Here is a 17843-nt window from a genome sequence, read left to right as displayed (position 1 = left end):
ACTGGTCTCTTTAACCGTACATTATTCAGCCTAGGCCATTAAAATGATGAGGATGATTTTCTCATTTTCCCTGGAGTTATTTTGTTCCATGTCTCCTGGGCAATAAAGATATTGCCAACAATGATGTGTAAATAATGGATAAAAAGGCAATGCAATGTTATGCCATCTGCACACCCAAGCTACACTAACATGTACTTCACCATAGTCGATAGGGTTTCTCCATTGTATTATTGACAAGATATTGCACCAGCAGGAATGAGCAACACAAGCTCTCACAGCGACAAGGAAGGCTCTGCTGACATTTTAAATTAATGTGCAGTGCAGTGGTGTTATCTTTTTTTAAAAGAGGTTTTTAATCCCCTTCTCTCTTGCCTATCTAGCAGCTGGGGAACTCTGCCTATTCCTCAGTGCTGAATTATTTTCTTTCCTGAGTTACAGCATTTTAAAAATTTTACTAGTCTTCCTTCACATTAATTGTGCAAATTTAATTATCGATAAAACCGGACCAAAATGATGTAATCAGGCTTTTATTAAGGTAGTGACCATGAAGGCGCCATGGTGGCACAGTGGTTAGCCCTGTTGCCTTGTGCTCCAGGTTTCCGGGTTCAATTCTGGCCTTGGGTGACTGTGTGGAGTTTGCACGTTCTCCCTGTGTCTGCGTGGGTTTCCTCCGGGTGCTCAAGTTTCCTCCCACAGTCCAAAGATGTGCAGGTTAGGCGGATTGGCCATGCTTAATTGCCCCTTAGCGTGCAACGATGTGTAGGTTGAGGGGTTTAGCCGTGGTAATGTGTGGGATTATAGGGATAGGGCAGGGCAGAGGGCCTGGGTAAAATACTCTGTCAGAGAGTCGGTGCAGATTTGATGGACCGAATGACCTCTTCAGCACTGTAGGAATTCTATGATGAGTTGAAATGTCATGTGCAGATTCCTGAGTGAGCAACATTAATTTTCTGGCTGCACTATTGTGGGATATGTAGCATCAATAAATGTCTTAGAAATCTTAGAAACCCTACAGCACAGAAAGAGGCCATTCGGCCCATCAAGTCTGCACCGACCACAATCCCACCCAGGCCCTATCCCCATATCCCTGCATATTTACCCTGTAATCCCTCTAACCTACGCATACCAGGACACTAAGGGGCAATTTTTTAGCATGGCCAATCAACCTAACCCGCACATCTTTGGACTGTGGGAGGAAACTGGAGCACCCGGAGGAAACCCATGCAGACACGAGGAGAATGTGCAAACTCCACACAGAGAGTGACCCAAGCCGGGAATCGAACCCAGGTCCCTGCAGCTGTGAAGCAGCAGTGCTAACCACTGTGCTGCCATGCCGCCCACTTAAGTTTAGTTTTAAGTTTATTTATTAGTGTCACATATAGCCATACATTAACACTGCAAGGAAATTAATGTGAAAATCCCCTAGTTGCCACACTCTAAACATGCTGCCCCTTTTCACAGGGAGGGAGAGGCAATACTTACTTGGCAGGGTCTGACTAGTGATTTGCTTCAGGGTGGCACTGCCAGAGACTTTGGGGCAAATTACTAACAACATCTGTCCTCCCTTGCCTGGCCCAATTTCCAGCCTAAACTGGATGTGTGAAGTTGTGCTGGATTCCCGTTTGATGCCTTTCAGTTTATCTGTTGAATTTAGCTGAGGCCACAGTCTCATGCTCAAGGGGGCACTTTGCTATTGGAATGGTTGGCCTACAACCAACACTGCCTGCCTCAAGTTTCAAGTTTCCCCAATGTAGTTAATGGTACTGACACACACTCACACACACTCACACACACTCACACTGCCAGGTTTGGTGATAGTCAAACCATAAGAAATCTCAAATACATACTGACTGGGGTACTGAGGCAAAGTCAAGTGTTTAATGTTTCTGGAAATGAGCCCATAAGTTTGTGTAATATTGCCAGTAGGAAAGAAACTGGGAAATAAAGTACTGGTCCAAACTGATCTTGTATACCTTATAATGGAACACCAGTTCTGACTAATACTCTTAATTCGCTGTTTATACTATTTTTTTGTTCCCCTTCACTTCACCTTCTCCCTGCAGCTTGCAAGCTTTCAAGCAACAAATGTTGGACAAACAGAAATAGTGGGGGTCAGTTAGACTTTGGGTAATAGTGTATAACAAGTGGTATCAGATTAGCCACCTGTTACATACTTCTTCCAATTTTCATCTTCATTGAAGACGACAGAAAGGAAAATCCAAGAGATCGACAATATCTAAGTGATTGGATTCTCAAATATTTAACTTTATTTCCCAAAATCAAAATCTTCCTCAGAGTCCATCAGCCATAGGCGGCAAGGTGACACAGTGGTTAGCACTGCAGCCTCACACTGCCAGGGACCCGGGTTCAATTCCGGCTTCAGGTGACTGTCTGTGTGGAGTTTGCATGCCCCTGTATCTGCATGGGTTTCCTCCGGGTACTCCGGTTTCCTCCCACACTCCAAAGATGTGTAGATTAGATAGATTAGCAAGGCAAATACATGGGGTTACAGGGATTGGACCTGGGTGGGATTGTTATTGGAGCAGGTTCGATGGGCCAAATGGCCTCCTTCTGCACTGTAGGGATTCTGTGATTCTATGTCTGGGATACATTGTCCTGGCAGTGTTCTAACCAGTTAGGAACAGCCTGAAAGGTTGTCTGCTATACGCACACACACACACTTGCACATGCACACGCACACGCACACACAGACACTTGCTTTCTCATGGTGGAGGTTGTTTACCATTGGTTGTTGTTGCAGGTGCTCATCCTACCCACTAATATGTATTTAACTCGAAATCTTGAAACAAAATAGCAATGAGGTAGTTGCTTTAAAATGCCGCAGACAGGTGAACTAACATTATTTCGGATTATTTTGATTTGATTTATTTGATTTGATTTGATTTAGTATTGTCACATGTATTAATATAGAGTGAAAAGTATTGTTTCTTGCGCATTATACAGGCATTCATAGAGGAGGAAACGAGACAGTGCAGAATGTAGTGTTACAGTCATAGCTAGGGTGTAGAGAAAGATCAATTTAGTGTGAGGTAGGTCCATTCAAAAGTCTGATAGCAGCAGGGAAGAAACTGTTCTTGAGTCAGTTAGTACATGATCTCATATCTTTTTCCCGACAGAAGAAGGTGGAAGAGAGAATGTCCGGGGTGCGTGGAGGTTCTTAATTATGTTGGCTGCTTTTCTGAGGTAGCGGGAGGTGTAGACAGAGTCAATGGATGGGAGACTGGTTTGCGTGATGGATTGGACTTCATTCATGACCCTTTGTAGTTTCTTGCAGTCTTGGGCAGAGCAGGAGCCATGCCAAGCTGTGATACAACCAGAAAGAATGCTCTCTATGGTGCATCTGTTAAAGTTTCTGTATTTCCCAGCCAATACTGCAACCACCATACCTTCCACCCCACCCGCACGAACTCCCAACTGTCCAAATCTACTTCAAAGTTGTTTTGGAGATAATATCAATGCTAGAATGTCAAATTTGTATCCAAAAATATAACATGTCCAATACTAAAGGTTGTATACTGAAGATCAAGAAAAAAAAGAAATAATGCAAGACTATGTTTAAATATTTGTTTTGTTATGAACGATGTATAATTTTTAAGTTGAATTTATATATATATCTGTGTGTGGGTATGTTAAGAAAGGTTAAAATGGTTTCGGTTTCATTTAGATTTTGTTTATGAACCTTGGTGTCTGGGAGTGTGGAGAGGCTTATGACTAAAAGGCTTCAGATATTTTGGGCTTGTTTACATATAAATACATTTTTATGAGGTTTTACAACCCCTGAAGTTAAAGTGATTGGTTAAAAAGGGTGCAAAATTCAGTGGCTGGGGAAAGAAAATATAACGTAGAAAGCTATACTATTGCCTTGAGATGGTGATCCGGGGGGCAGGCACAGAAAAGACAGGAGTGAGAAAAGGGGTGTTAAATGTGACTGTTAGAGACAGGAGACAGGCTATCTGAGTTGAAAAAACTGCAAGGCTAGCAAAACAGTTGTCAACTGAATAATCAGTTACATGAGCAAGATGATCAATTTGGTGGGAGTGCTGTAGGAGGCCCGAGTTTAGGGAACCCACTCGTTTGCTCTGCAGTTGAAGAAACAATGAGTTTAGAGTGCATTTTTTTGGCTGTCTTGGAGATGGAATCAAGTTGGGTGAGAAACATCAAGCGAATGCTCAGGAATTCACCATTTGCACCATGTGCCAGTCCCAAGCCAACAGCCTTTGTGTTAAGCTAGTGGCAACTCTTCACTGGTTTATGTGGCTGTAAAGATATTGATGGGCTAAAGGAATGTTGAGAATTTGAATAATCTTCTCGTGTTTGCATTGAGATATTTTTAACTTTTTTGTTTGTTGTAATGTAGCTCACTTTTCTTGGTTTAATGACTATTTTATTCTTTGTATCAAAAGTTCATCATCTGTCTTCTGTGATTTTAATCAATAACTTCCCCCCCATGGTTTCTAAAATAAAATATCAGGATTTATCTGTGTTTCACTTTAGGATCTGACTTGTCCAGTTTTAATGTCAGCTTGGATCATAGCAGGTTGTCTAAACCAATGCGAGCAATGACAATCTGACAATTTTGTACGACCTGTCAATTCAATTTTCTACGAATATGAGGCTTTTTCTGAAACTCTTCCTTGTTCTTTCGAACTGGAAAACTCTCTTTCACATCAGTTTCAGCTCTATAGGGTACCATTATTACTGCAATGACTTGGAACTATTGCACATTAGTTTAATGACACATGGCGGTCAAAATCAACCCACCAAATATTGGCAGAAGGCAAAACACAGTTCAAATTTTTCAAATCTCGGTAAAAGTCAGTCCTACTGGCAGCAGCAACACTGGAGTTCAATTTTATGGTATGGAAGGTAAGTTTAGACAAGCTTTACTGGTAGCATTCATTTCCAAGTGTTACTGGCTTTTCCTTCCACAGATCATGGGTTTTGGTGTTCTTAAGATGGAGTATTCTACAGTGGAAAATAGTAATGCTCTATGGGAAAGGCCATTGCCAAATGGGAAGGACCATTGTCTGACGGGAAGGGGCAATTGCTCAGTCACTGATAAAATAAAACATGCACCTTTAAGACCAAAGATGTTCTTGGTCAGCACCGAGCACTGTGCTGAGCCTAACACCATTACATTAGATAACAGTATAGCTAGATGAAGAATAATGCTTCTCCTTGTGGCTATCAAACTGAAATTTAATCAGGAAGGGTTATTACAGAGATAAGTCAATGGAGATTGCACAAGATAGCTATCTACAAAGTTGGAAAAAACAGCAGCGTAATCAACTTGTTGCTAGCTTTGCCTGAGAATTGCAATCCTTTAAAGAGAGGACTCCCTCCAGCAGTCAGGTCAACAGTGAGCTATCTGAGCTTGATAACATCTGATTGCTTTCTTTGCTTTGAAAGCACTCTGCTGTTTTCAATTTAATCTGCAGGTCTGTGTGATCTTCGGTACTATTACAAACCTACCACTGAGACTGTACATGCAAAACTATTTATTACCTCCATCTCCAGACACTGCACTCTCAGCAGGATATATGCCTGTTGTAATTGTTATCTGCACCCACATTCACATGCAAATAAATGGAGATTTCCTTATTAAATTGTATTTTATAATGCCACAGGTAACCTGCAGCCTGGTGTACTTCTCTTTATGTGACAATGCCTAACAACCTATGCCAACACTCTCATGTGTTACGTTTGCTTTGATATAAATATTCAGCCCCCTTTTTCAGTCTTCCTCTGCTATGCATTATTTCACAGCTAAGAGGAGAGAAGGCCATTTATTCCTCATCCCTTGGGTGGTATTTAATACAGGTGATGGGGGTTTCACCTGCCACCTGGAAATAAGTGCCCCGCATCACCCTTCTTTGGGAAGGCCCGCCAAACTAATTGCAACTCAGACACCTAACTGGACAGTAGCAGGCCTTCAGGGGTTGAGAAGGTTGGGGAGGTGGGGGTGTGAGCTGGGGTGTGGTGATTGAAAGCTTCACCTGTCAGAGCTGCTGGCAAATTAGAGGCCACCAGCTCTTCATTGCTCAGTAGCGCTACTGGGAGGGTGTCGACTGCTGCCGGTACTACACACAGCCAAGACTCAATATTGCCAATGGACCCAGGCACAAGTGAATGATGGTGGCAGTCGTGTCAAGGCGTGAGGTTCGCAGTGAAGGGTGGGAAAGCATTGGCAGATAAACCAAGTAGGTAGTTCTCAGTGAGCACCCCCTACCTGTTGCCATGCCCCTGGACCAGGCAATGAGTATCTTTGAATGAGGTAACTTTTATCCCCCATCCCCCCCACCCCCACCTTCACTGGAAGCCTGCAATCAACCCTGACAGGGTTTACTTCTTGGGCTTCCTGCATGGTGAATTTCCCACCTGCTGTTGGGTTGTACCAACAGGGAGAGGATGAGATCCTTAAGTGGACATTAGTTGTTTTATTACGGGTCTCAATTGGCCAGCCTCAAGGCTTCCCAATCTAATCTTAATCAGGGCAGAAGTGGGCAATTGGCAGGGTCCAATTAATGCCCTCTCACCACGGGGGAATGCATTAAATTCTACCCTTTCTCCCAGTAAACCTGAGAGTTAAATATGGTGCTGATTACAGTGGTGATGAACCAGAGCAGAAGACATTACTGTGCCCCATTGCTCAATCCCAATGATGCATCCATTAGCAAACCTAACTGGCTCACGGATTCTATAAGCATTGCCCAAAATTTACAAACATTCGAACAAGGAGCAGAAGTAGGCCACTCAGCCCCTTGAACATGCTCCGACATTTAGTAAGATCATGGCTGATTTGATAGTAACCTCAAACCTGCATCATTTCTCGCCCTGATAACTTATCATCCATTTGCTTAGCAACAATCTATCCACTTCTGCCTTAAAATATTCAAAGACTCTGCTTCAACCACCTTTGTGGGAAGTATGTTTCAAAGTCTTATGACCCTCGAAGAGAAAAAACGTTTCCTCATCTCCGTTTTAAATGGGTGACCCCTTATTTTTAATCCGTGACCCTTAATTCTAGATTCTCCTACAAGAGGAAATATCAGCTCCATATCCACTCAGCCAAGAATTTCATATATTTCAATCAAGTCTCCTCTTGCTCTTCTGAACTCCAGCGGGTACGAGCCTTGTGTGGTCTAACCTTTCCTCATAAGACAACCCACTCATTCCAGGTATTAGTCTGGCAAACCTTCGCTGAACTGCCTCCAATGCATTTAGACCCTTCCTTAAATAAGGAGACCCATACTGTATATAAAATCCAAATGTGGTCTCACTAATGCGCTGTACAACTGGAGCATAACCTTCCTTTCTTGTATTAAATTCCTCTCATAATAAACAGTAACATGGGCGGCATGGTGGCACAATGACTCACAGTGCCAGGGATGCGGGTTCGATCCCTGGCTTGGGTCACTGTCTGTGTGGAGTCTGCATGTTCTCCCCATGTCTGCATAAGTTTCCTCCGGGTGTGCCGGTTTCCTTCCATAGTCCGAAAGATTTGATTTATTATTGTCACATGTATTAGTATACAGTAAAACGTATTGTTTATTGCATGCTATACAGACAAAGCATACCATTCACAGAGAAGGAAAGAGAGAGTGCAGAATGTACTGTTACAGTCATAGCTAGGGTGGAGAGAAAGATCAACTTAGTGCGAGGAGGTCCATTCAAAAGTCTGATGGCAGCAGGGGAGAAGCTGTTCTTGAATCAATTGGTATGTGACCTCAGACTTTTGTATCCTTTTCCCAACGGAAAAAGGTGGAAGAGAGTATGTCTGGGATACAAGGGGTCCTTAATTATGCTGGCTGAGTTTTTCTGAGGCAGCGGGAATTGTAGACAGAGTCAATGGGTGGGAGGCTAGTTTGCATAATGAACTGGGTTTCATTCACGACCCTTTGTAGTTTCTTGTGGTCTTGGGCAGAGCAGGAGCCATACCAAGCTGTGATACAACCAGAAAGAATGCTTTCTGTGGTGCATCTGTAAAAGTTGACATGCCAAATTTTCTTAGTCTTCTGAGCAAGTTGGTGGGCTTTCTTAACTTAATGTTGGCATGAGGGGACCAGGACAGGTTGTTGGTGATCTGAACACCTAAAAACTTGAAGCTCTATTTCTACTTTGTCCCCATTGATGTAGATGTGCTGGTTAGGTGCATTGGCCTTGTTAAGTTCTCCCTCAGTGCACTCGAACAGGTGCCGGAGTGTGGCAACAGTAATTTCATTGTAGAATTAATATAAGCCTACTTGTGACTAATAAATAAATTAAGATTAATTAATAGGCATAAATTCGTTCTTTTTCATGTCGGCAAGTGGTGAATGGTGTGCCACAGGGATCAGTGCTGGGAGCTCAGCTGTATACAATTTACAGTCCCACGCCTGTTCAGGTCAATGCACCTAACCAGTATGTCTTTCAGACTGTGCAAGGAAACCGGAGCACCCGGAGGATACACACGCAGACAACGTGCAAATTCCACACAGACAGTAACCCAAGCTGGGAATTGAACCCAGGTCCCTGGCACTATGAAGCAGCAGTGCTATCCACTGTGCTACCATGTCACTCCCTTGTGTTTCCTGTTAGCTAGTCAATCTTCTATCCATGCCAATATGTGCCTCCCTATATCATGAGTTTTAATTTTCCGCAGTATTTCGGTAAGGTTTCTGCTGATTTACTATTTTCAAAGGACGATTGGTGAAAACCCTGGTGAACTTGTATAATTGCCCATTTTTTAAGCCTCTGATGCCATTAGGGATGGATAATGGAAAAGGCCTCCTTGAGATTTTGCATCTAGCCAGAAGGAACAGGCCCAGGATTTCCTGTTGACCGTTGCCAACAGATGAGCTAAGTGTAGGTACAACACAGACACTCTCTCTAGTTTTCATGTCACTTAAGTGCCAGGCAAAGACTATTTTAAACAAAGGGAAACTAACTATCTCCCCTTGATGTGCAATGGCATTAATATCACTGATTCCCCCACTGTCAACATCCTGGGATTATTATTGACCTGAAACTGAACTAGACCAGCTTTATAAATACCACAAGAACAGGTCAGAGGCTGGGCATCCTGAAGGAAATAACTCACCTCCTGACTCCCAAAGCCTGTCCACCATCTACAAGGCACAAGTCAGGAGAGTAATGGAATTCTTTCCATTTGCCTTGATGAGTGCAGCTCCAACAACACTTAAGAAGATCGCCACCATTCAGGACAAAGCAGCCTGCTTTAGTGGCATCTCATTCACCACTTTAAACATTCACTCCTTCCAGCACCAATGTACAGTGACAGCAGGATGTGCCATCTACAAGATGCACTGCAGTAACCCACCAAAGATCCTTCTACAGCACTTTCCAAACTCATGACCTCTACAACTGAGAAGGACAAGAGCAGCAGATGCATAGGAACGCCATCACCTGCAAGTTACACTCCAAGTCACTTGCCATCCTGACTTGGAAATATTACTTCACTATCGCTGGGTCAAAATCCTGGAACACCCTCTCTAACAGTGCTGTGGATGTACCTACACTTTATGGGCATCAGCGATTAAAGAAGACAGCTCAGCATCACCTGCTCAAGGGCAACGAGAGATGGGGGTCAGTTAGTTCAGTTGGCTGGATGGCTGGTTTGTGATGCAGAGTGACGCCAACAGCGTGTGCTCAATTTCTGTACCAACTAAGTTTATTCATGAAGGTCCCACCTTCTCAACCTTGCCCCTCGCCTGAGGTATGGTGATCCTCAGGTTAAATCACCAGTCAGCTCTCTCCCTCAAAGCAGCCTGTTGTCATCTGGGACTGTGGTGAACCATCGTTGGTTCCCACTAGGTAGTACTGAGCCAGGGTCTGGCCAGTACTACGAGTATGTATATATGTTGCTGTTGGGGTTAGGGTTGGGCTGTTCTACTTGTTGCTGTTGGGGTTAGGGTTGGGCTGTTACACCTGTATTATAGTTATTATGGTACATCCCAGTCGGGCTCCGCCTCCTGGGAGAGGTATAAAGGTCACTGCTCTGTCTGGGACCCCTCAGTCTGGGATCGTGTACTATACATGGTAGCTTCGTTGTAATAGTAAATAAAAGCCTTTATTTCCTTGAGCATCTCAAGCCTCGTGTGTGATAACACGCATCAATTTTATTTACTATTAATTAAACTCTCGTCGTTAAAAAAAAGAAAACGATACAGAGAGTATGGAGCAAATGTTAAAACCCGAACGTCTTACACTGGATCCACGTGCGGCGGGCGCCTCTAACACCTTCGACCACTGGTTGAAATGTTTTGAGGACTACCTTGCAGCCTCCGCAGCGGTCACCACAGACGACGACAGACTCCGGGTCCTCCACGTGAGGGTAAGCGACATCGTATATCTCGCGATCCGTGCGGCCACCGACTACACAAGGGCCCTCGAGCTTCTTAAGAAGCGTTACATTAAACCGCCAAACGAGATGCATGCTCGATACCTCTTAGCCACTCGACGACGGCAGCCCGGCGAAACGACGGAAGAGTACGCGAACGAGATCCGACAGCTAGCGAGGGGCTGTAACTGCAAAGCAGTGTCGGCAGACCAGAACATGAACGACCTCGCTCGAGATGCGTTTGTGGCGGGAATCGGATCATCTTATATCCGACTCAGACTGTTGGAGCAAGGTAATCTTGATCTCACTAAGTCGATAGAACTAGCGGATACATTGGAGACGGCCTCCAAAAGCCTAGTATTGTATCCCGAAGACCACATGGAGACAACGTGGCAGGAGCAGTCGCTGATCCCTCCTCGTCCCTCGGGTTCGAAAAGCTGCGTGATGGCGTGCCCACACTCGGGCCTGACGACGGCAGCAGCTCCGGGCGGCCCGCGGTGTTACTTCTGTGGGGGAGTGAAGCACACTCGGCAGCGATGTCCCGCTAAAGCTGTGTTGTGCTCCGCCTGCGGTAAGAAGGGGCACTATTCGAAGGTATGCCGATCCAAACTTACTTCCAGGAACAGCAGTGCGGGCCCTGGAGCCCGGTTCTTCGTCGTCGGCATCGTCGAGGGTTTCGGCCACGTGCGAGGCCAGGACGCCGCCATTACAGTCGACGGAGTCGCAAGAGATGCGCGACCACCAGGGGTCGCTGATTTTGGCGCCATCACCCACGTGCGATCTATGGGAGCAGCCATGTTGGTCGGCACCGACCGTGAACGACCAGCAGGGGTCATCTTCATCTATCTCTGCTGCCTGCAGTGGCGCTCACGAACCAACAGTGGCGTCGATCATCCTGGACCAGGCCAAGCCTCACAGACTCGACAAGTCTATGATGGACATTCAGGTAAACAAACACTTGATTTAATGTCTGTTTGACAGCGGGAGCACTGAGAGTTTTATTCACCCAGACGCTGTGAAGCGGTGTGGCCTCCAGATCCAACCTGTCAAACAGACAATTTCGATGGCATCAAGGTCCCGGTCTGTCACCGTGCTAGGGAGTTGCGTGGTAAATTTAACGGTGCAGGGCACGGTCTACGAGCGCTTCAAGCTCCTGGTGTTACCGCACCTTTGCGCGCCAATACTCCTCGGACTAAATTTCATGGTCCACTTGAAGAGTATAACCCTACAGTACGGTGGGCCACTCCCTCCGCTTTCAGTGGGAGAACAGCAGCTTCCAAATTGCCCAACGCGCCCCACCTGTAGCCTCTCGACGCTGAAGATTACCACACCCTCCCTGTTCCAGAATCTTGTGCCAGGCTGCAAGCCCATCGCGACTAAGAGTAGGCGTTACAGCGATGAGGATCGGATCTTCATTCGATCTGATGTTCAGCGGCTCCTCAAGGAAGGGATCATACAATCTAGCGCTAGTCCATGGAGAGCGCAGGTCGTGGTGGTCAAGAGTGGGAACAAACCCCGGATGGTCATTGACTATAGTCAGACCATTAATAGATACACGCAGCTGGATGCGTATCCCCTCCCGCGCATATCTGACATGGTCAACCAGATTGCGCCGTACCGGGTGTTCTCCGCCATAGACCTCAAGTCTGTCTACCACCAACTCCCCATTCGCCCAGAGGACCGACAATACATGGCTTTTGAGGCGGATGGTCGCTTGTATCACTTTCTCAGGGTTCCTTTTGGTGTCACCAATGGGGTCTCGGTCTTCCAGCGTGCTGTGGACCGAATGGTGGACCAGACCGGACTGCGGGCTACCTTCCCGTACCTGGATAACGTCACCATCTGCGGCCATGACCAGCAGGACCACGACACAAATCTCCTTAAGTTCCTACGCACTGCATCTCGCCTGAATCTGACCTACAATAGGGAGAAGTGTGTATTTCGTACGCGCCGTTTAGCCATTCTTGGATACTTGGTGGAAAGCGGGGTCATTGGCCCTGATCCAGACCGTATGCGTCCCCTCCTTGAACTTTCCCTGCCCACTAGCGCAAAAGCACTGAGAAGATGCTTAGGTTTCTTCTCTTACTATGCGCAGTGGGTTCCCAATTACGCGGACAAAGCCCGTCCGCTCATCAAGTCCACTCTTTTCCCCGAACACCAGAGGCTCGATTGGCCTTTGATAAACTAAAAGCCGACATCGCGAAAGCCACGATGCACGCTGTTGATGAGTCCATCCCCTTTCAGGTGGAGAGCGATGCATCTGATTTCGCCCTGGCCGCCACACTTAACCAGGCGGGCAGGCCCGTCGCCTTTTTTTCCCGCACCCTCCAAGGCCCCGAAATTCGACATTCAGCGGTGGAAAAGGAGGCCCAGGCCATTGTGGAGGCCGTCAGGCATTGGCGCCATTACTTGGCGGGAAAACGGTTCACTCTGATCACGGACCAGCGGTCCGTGGCGTTCATGTTCAATAACACGCTGCGGGGCAAGATCAAGAAGGACAAGATCTTGAGGTGGAGAATCGAACTCTCCACCTATAATTACGACATCATGTATCGTCCAGGGAAACTCAACGAGCCCTCGGATGTCCTGTCGCGTGGAACATGCGCCAGTATACAGGAGGACCGTTTGCAGGCTCTCCATAATGACCTCTGCCATCCTGGGGTCACTCGGCTCTACCACTTCGTAAAAGCCCGCAATCTGCCCTACTCGGTGGAGGATGTCAGGTCCATAACCAGAAGCTGTCGGGTATGCGCAGAATGCAAACCGCACTTTTACCGACCTGACCGGGCACAACTAGTCAAGGCCACTCGTCCCTTCGAAAGACTGAGTGTCAACTTTAAGGGCCCCCTTCCCTCAACAGATCGGAATGTGTACTTCCTCAACATCATTGATGAGTACTCGAGATTCCCTTTTGTCATTCCCTGCTCTGATACATCCGCTGCCACGGTTATCAAGGCATTCCGTGATCTTTTCACCCTGTTCGGGTACCCCTGCTACATTCACAGCGATAGGGGCTCGTCGTTCATGAGCGATGAATTGAGGCAATACCTGCTCTCATACGGGATTGCCTCTAGTAGAACCACGCGCTACAACTCTAGGGGTAACGGACAGGTGGAACGTGAGAATGCTACAGTCTGGAAGGCTGTCTTACTGGCGTTGAAGTCAAAAAGCCTTCCAGTCTCCCGTTGGCAAGAGGTGCTCCCTGATGCGCTCCATTCCATACGCTCACTCCTGTGTACGGCAACCAACGCTACTCCCCATGAGAGGCTGTTTTCATTCCCTCGGCAGTCTTCCTCTGGGACCTCATTACCGTCTTGGTTGACGTACTCAGGACCTGTCCTCCTGCGGCGACATGTAAGGGCCCACAAGTCCGACCCGTTGGTCGAACAGGTCCATCTCCTCCACGCCAACCCACAGTATGCCTATGTGGCATACCCTGACGGGCGAGAGGACACGTTCTTGATTCGAGACCTGGCGCCAGCAGGGGATGTAGAAACCCCGGTCGCTCCCATACCTTCTGTTAGAGACCCCCCAACTATTGTTTCCCCTCCTGACACGGCGCGGGCAGCATCGGGAGCATTACTTAACCCTTTTACTCCCGTGTATAGCTTGCCTGAGTCCAGGAGATGGTCACCACTTCAGGGCGTGTTGGAACTCAACGGATTATCATCACCTCGGGGTCAGCCGGCCCGTGAGACTGTGGAGGAACCGTTGGACATCGCCTTGGGGAGAACGCCACCGCGAGTGCCTACTCCGGTGTCATCACCGGTGTTGAGGAGGTCACAACGACGGTGCGGTCCCCCTGACCATCTGAACTTATAGACTGATGACAAATTATTCTGTTCTTTTTGTACCCCGCCAGCCTTTGTCTTCAAAGGAGGGGTGAATGTGGTGAACCATCGTTGGTTCCCACTAGGTAGTACTGAGCCAGGGTCTGGCCAGTACTCCGAGTATGTATATATGTTGCTGTTGGGGTTAGGGATGGGTTGTTCTACTTGTTGCTGTTGGGGTTAGGGTTGGGCTGTTACACCTGTATTATAGTTATTATGGTACATCCCAGTCGGGCTCCGCCTCTTGGGAGAGGTATAAAGGTCACTGCTCTGTCTGGGACCCCTCAGTCTGGGATCATGTACTATACATGGTAGCTTCGTTGTAATAGTTAATAAAAGCCTTTATTTCCTTGAGCATCTCAAGCCTCGTGTGTGATAACGCGCATCAGCGACTATGGTGACTTTAGCTTTTACCTAGAGATGGGGAATAAATGCTCGCCTAGCCAGCGACACTCACATCCTCTGAAAGGATAAATAAAAAGAAACAATCACTTCACTGATCCTAGTTTACAATGCTTCATGAAGGTGTGCAAGTCATTTACCTTGGTGCACGAGACATTAGCTGCTCTGACCAGAGTTACTGGTTCTGGTGTCTATTTAAGCAATGCCATAGGGACTGGGTCTCATTAACTCCAACAGCACGGGCTTTGATTCCAGTTCCACCTGAGGTAGACTTTGGGCCTGCCGCTGCACCTTATCTTTTGTGAAAAATCACAGCACTTTGCCACATTTAAATGAATAATCACAAAAGACCTGCTGCCTTTGGGCAGTGAACTGAAGAAGAGATATCCTATGTATTACTGAGTCATGTAAGACCACCTTCTATGGCCTTGAGCCTCGCAGACAATAGTCTAGTGCATTTTCTGTTGCTCTTCTTTCAAAATATTCGGCATTGAGATACATGATGTTGTATCTCCTTTTACAGAGCTCACTGAATCTTCACCTCTGGGCTTGTTACAATGCTCATGGACTTCAGCCCTGCTTTATCCAGCTGATTCTTAAATGTCAGCCTTAAAAACAGGAGTCCATACTATAAAAAAGTAAGGACATCCAGAGTAAATGCATATATTTGATGTTACTTGCTGCTTAATAAGCATTTAATGAGGAAAAGAAAAAAAATTTTAACATAAGATCGGTGTGCTAATAAGCCTCACCAATAGTTTCCTTTGGGGCAATCTTAGAATAGGTCAAAGTAGACACCTGTTGAATCATATTTCCTGAATACGGAAATCATGCATGCAGTGGCTGTAATATAAAAATAAAACTTAGCTCCCGCATGGAGAAACTAAGAGACAAATAGCACACCACATGTCAAACTAAGCCATTCCAATGTTGTCAGTGCTGGGATGTGTCAGATGATAAATGTGTGGTAGTAATGCCCCTGGCCCATTGGCGAGTCCAGGGCAATTTCCATCCCCCAAGTCATTCCAGTTCATGTACAATAGTGCTAAAAGAAATATTAGGATAATCTTCACTCATGTAACATTCACCGAAAAATCATCAAATTCAATGCCAAAAAACGCAAGTCAATTTAAAAAAATGATTTCCTAAAATTTTGAAAACATAAGCTGGAATTTTACTCCCCCCCCCCCTCCCCCCGCATCCCCAGGGAAGAGAACAGCAGGTGAAGGGTCGGGGTGGGGTAGGGTGGGGTGAAGTGGCGTGGTATGGACGGTTGTAAGATTGGACACCATGGTAGGCGCAAAGGGCGGGATCTTCCAGCTGCGTTGCCCCAAAACTGGAAAATCCTGCCCGAGGTCAACAGACATTTACATAATCCTCCACGCCGCACCCCCCCCCTCCCCCCGCCGCCCCCCCCCCCCCCCCCTCCGACCCACTACGATTCTCATGGCGGGCGGTACAGGAAAATTCCCCAAACTGTCCACTGCTGATTCACCACACCCACCGCTGCCACGGTTTTAACAGCGGTGGGCAAGGCATAGGATGGAACTCACATTTGAGTCTACTGCGGCCTTTAGAGACCATTTTATGGGTCTTATCTGTGTCCAGTCTGCCAGGGAAAACATGGCAAATTGGCAAGGAGATGCCTTCTTTTCAGGTCCCTGTGACATTCAGAGGCACCCTCTGCAAGTTACTCCCCTCCCATCACGTTTCCCTTGCTTTCTACCTTGCACGCCCTGGATCCTAAATGCCTCAGCACAGCATGAAAGCCTGGCCCGGGTGAGATCCTCAACTTAGTTTTGTTGTGGGGTCCATCCCTGCACAACTTCCTCAGGAACTGTTGCATTCCCATCAAAGACCACCATGCCCACTTGTCATTGTTGGGATAAGAGAGCTGCTGGTTAGCCTTTGAATGGTCGACAGCACTTTGATGTTGGACTTCTTCTCTGATGGGAACAGAGGAGCTGCCTCAAGCCAATTAAGGCTAGGTGGCCATAAAAAAGCTACAGAATGACTATGTCAATTCAGGGAGTGTGGGGGGCTCTCCCATCCCCCTGACTTTTATGCCAGGGGATGGACACCCCAAACCCAGTATGAAACTCAGCCCATAATGATTTTTTGTTATTCATTGGTAGGGTGTGGGCATCACTGGCTCAGCTAACATTTGTTGACCATCCCTACTTGCCCTTGAGAAGGTGGTTGTTTGGATTTTGAAATGTAACCAGTCTGATTGACACCTCTGGCTTTCCCAAGACATGTGACTGTGCCAAGACACTGCCAATGGAGACAGACATCTTATGATCAGTTCAATAAAGCCTCTCACAGAAACAGACACTGAAGAAGTTTATAAAGTTTTATTTTATTAGTGTCACAAGTAGGCATACACTCACACTGGAATTAAGTTACTGTGAAAATTTCCTCGTCACCACACTCCGGCACCTGTTCGGGTACACTGAGGGAGAATTTAGCATGGCCGATGCATCTAACCAGCATATCTTTGGGACTGTGGGAGGAGGAAACCCACGCAGAGATGGGGAGAATGTGTAGACTCCGCACAGATAGTGAACAAAGCTGGGAGTCGAACCCAGGTCCCTGGCGCTGTGAGGTAGCAATGCTAACCACTGTGCACTGTGCGAGATTATTGTTAACTTATGTCATGCTCCCTCCCTGTCCATCTCCCCACTCAAGCTCAGTTTTACAGTTCACATCATTCTGAGGGTCATTTCCTGGTCCTTTCTGAACACTTGCCGAGATAAGGGGGTATACACGATGCCACCCTACCAGCTTTGCAATGTCAACATGGCAGCCTGAACCAAGTGAGCCTGACATTTCCAGGGACTGTTTGGAAATTGCCTTTCTGGAGAAAGAAAATCGATGCTGCATTAGCTGCTCTCTACACTATGCAGAAAACACCAGTTTATTCAAAGCTAATTTCTAACATCAATATTTTTCATTTAATAACCTGAGCCTGAGTCTATTTGACCAACAGAAAGTGCAACTTGACACAAGGTAATTGATATTCTAAATAAAATGATTTTTTTTTCTGTTCTCAGTCCATCCATAGTGCTGGTTGGTTCTGAAGGTGGAATTGAAATGTACGATATTAAATTGCTTCATTTAATTTAGTCTTCAATTGTAGCAGGGCAAACCTGTAGTTTGTTTGTTCGGCATTTTTGTAGTCGCTGTTCTACTTAGCAAATTAATTGTTAATAAAATTGCAATCGTTCTCGGTTGAAGTGCTGCTTTCTGGA

The sequence above is a fragment of the Mustelus asterias genome, chromosome 3 (genome assembly GCF_964213995.1).
Source record: "Mustelus asterias chromosome 3, sMusAst1.hap1.1, whole genome shotgun sequence".
Classification (NCBI taxonomy): domain Eukaryota; kingdom Metazoa; phylum Chordata; class Chondrichthyes; order Carcharhiniformes; family Triakidae; genus Mustelus; species Mustelus asterias.
The sequence above is the reverse complement of the archived record's forward strand: the minus strand, read 5'-3'. Positions refer to the sequence as shown.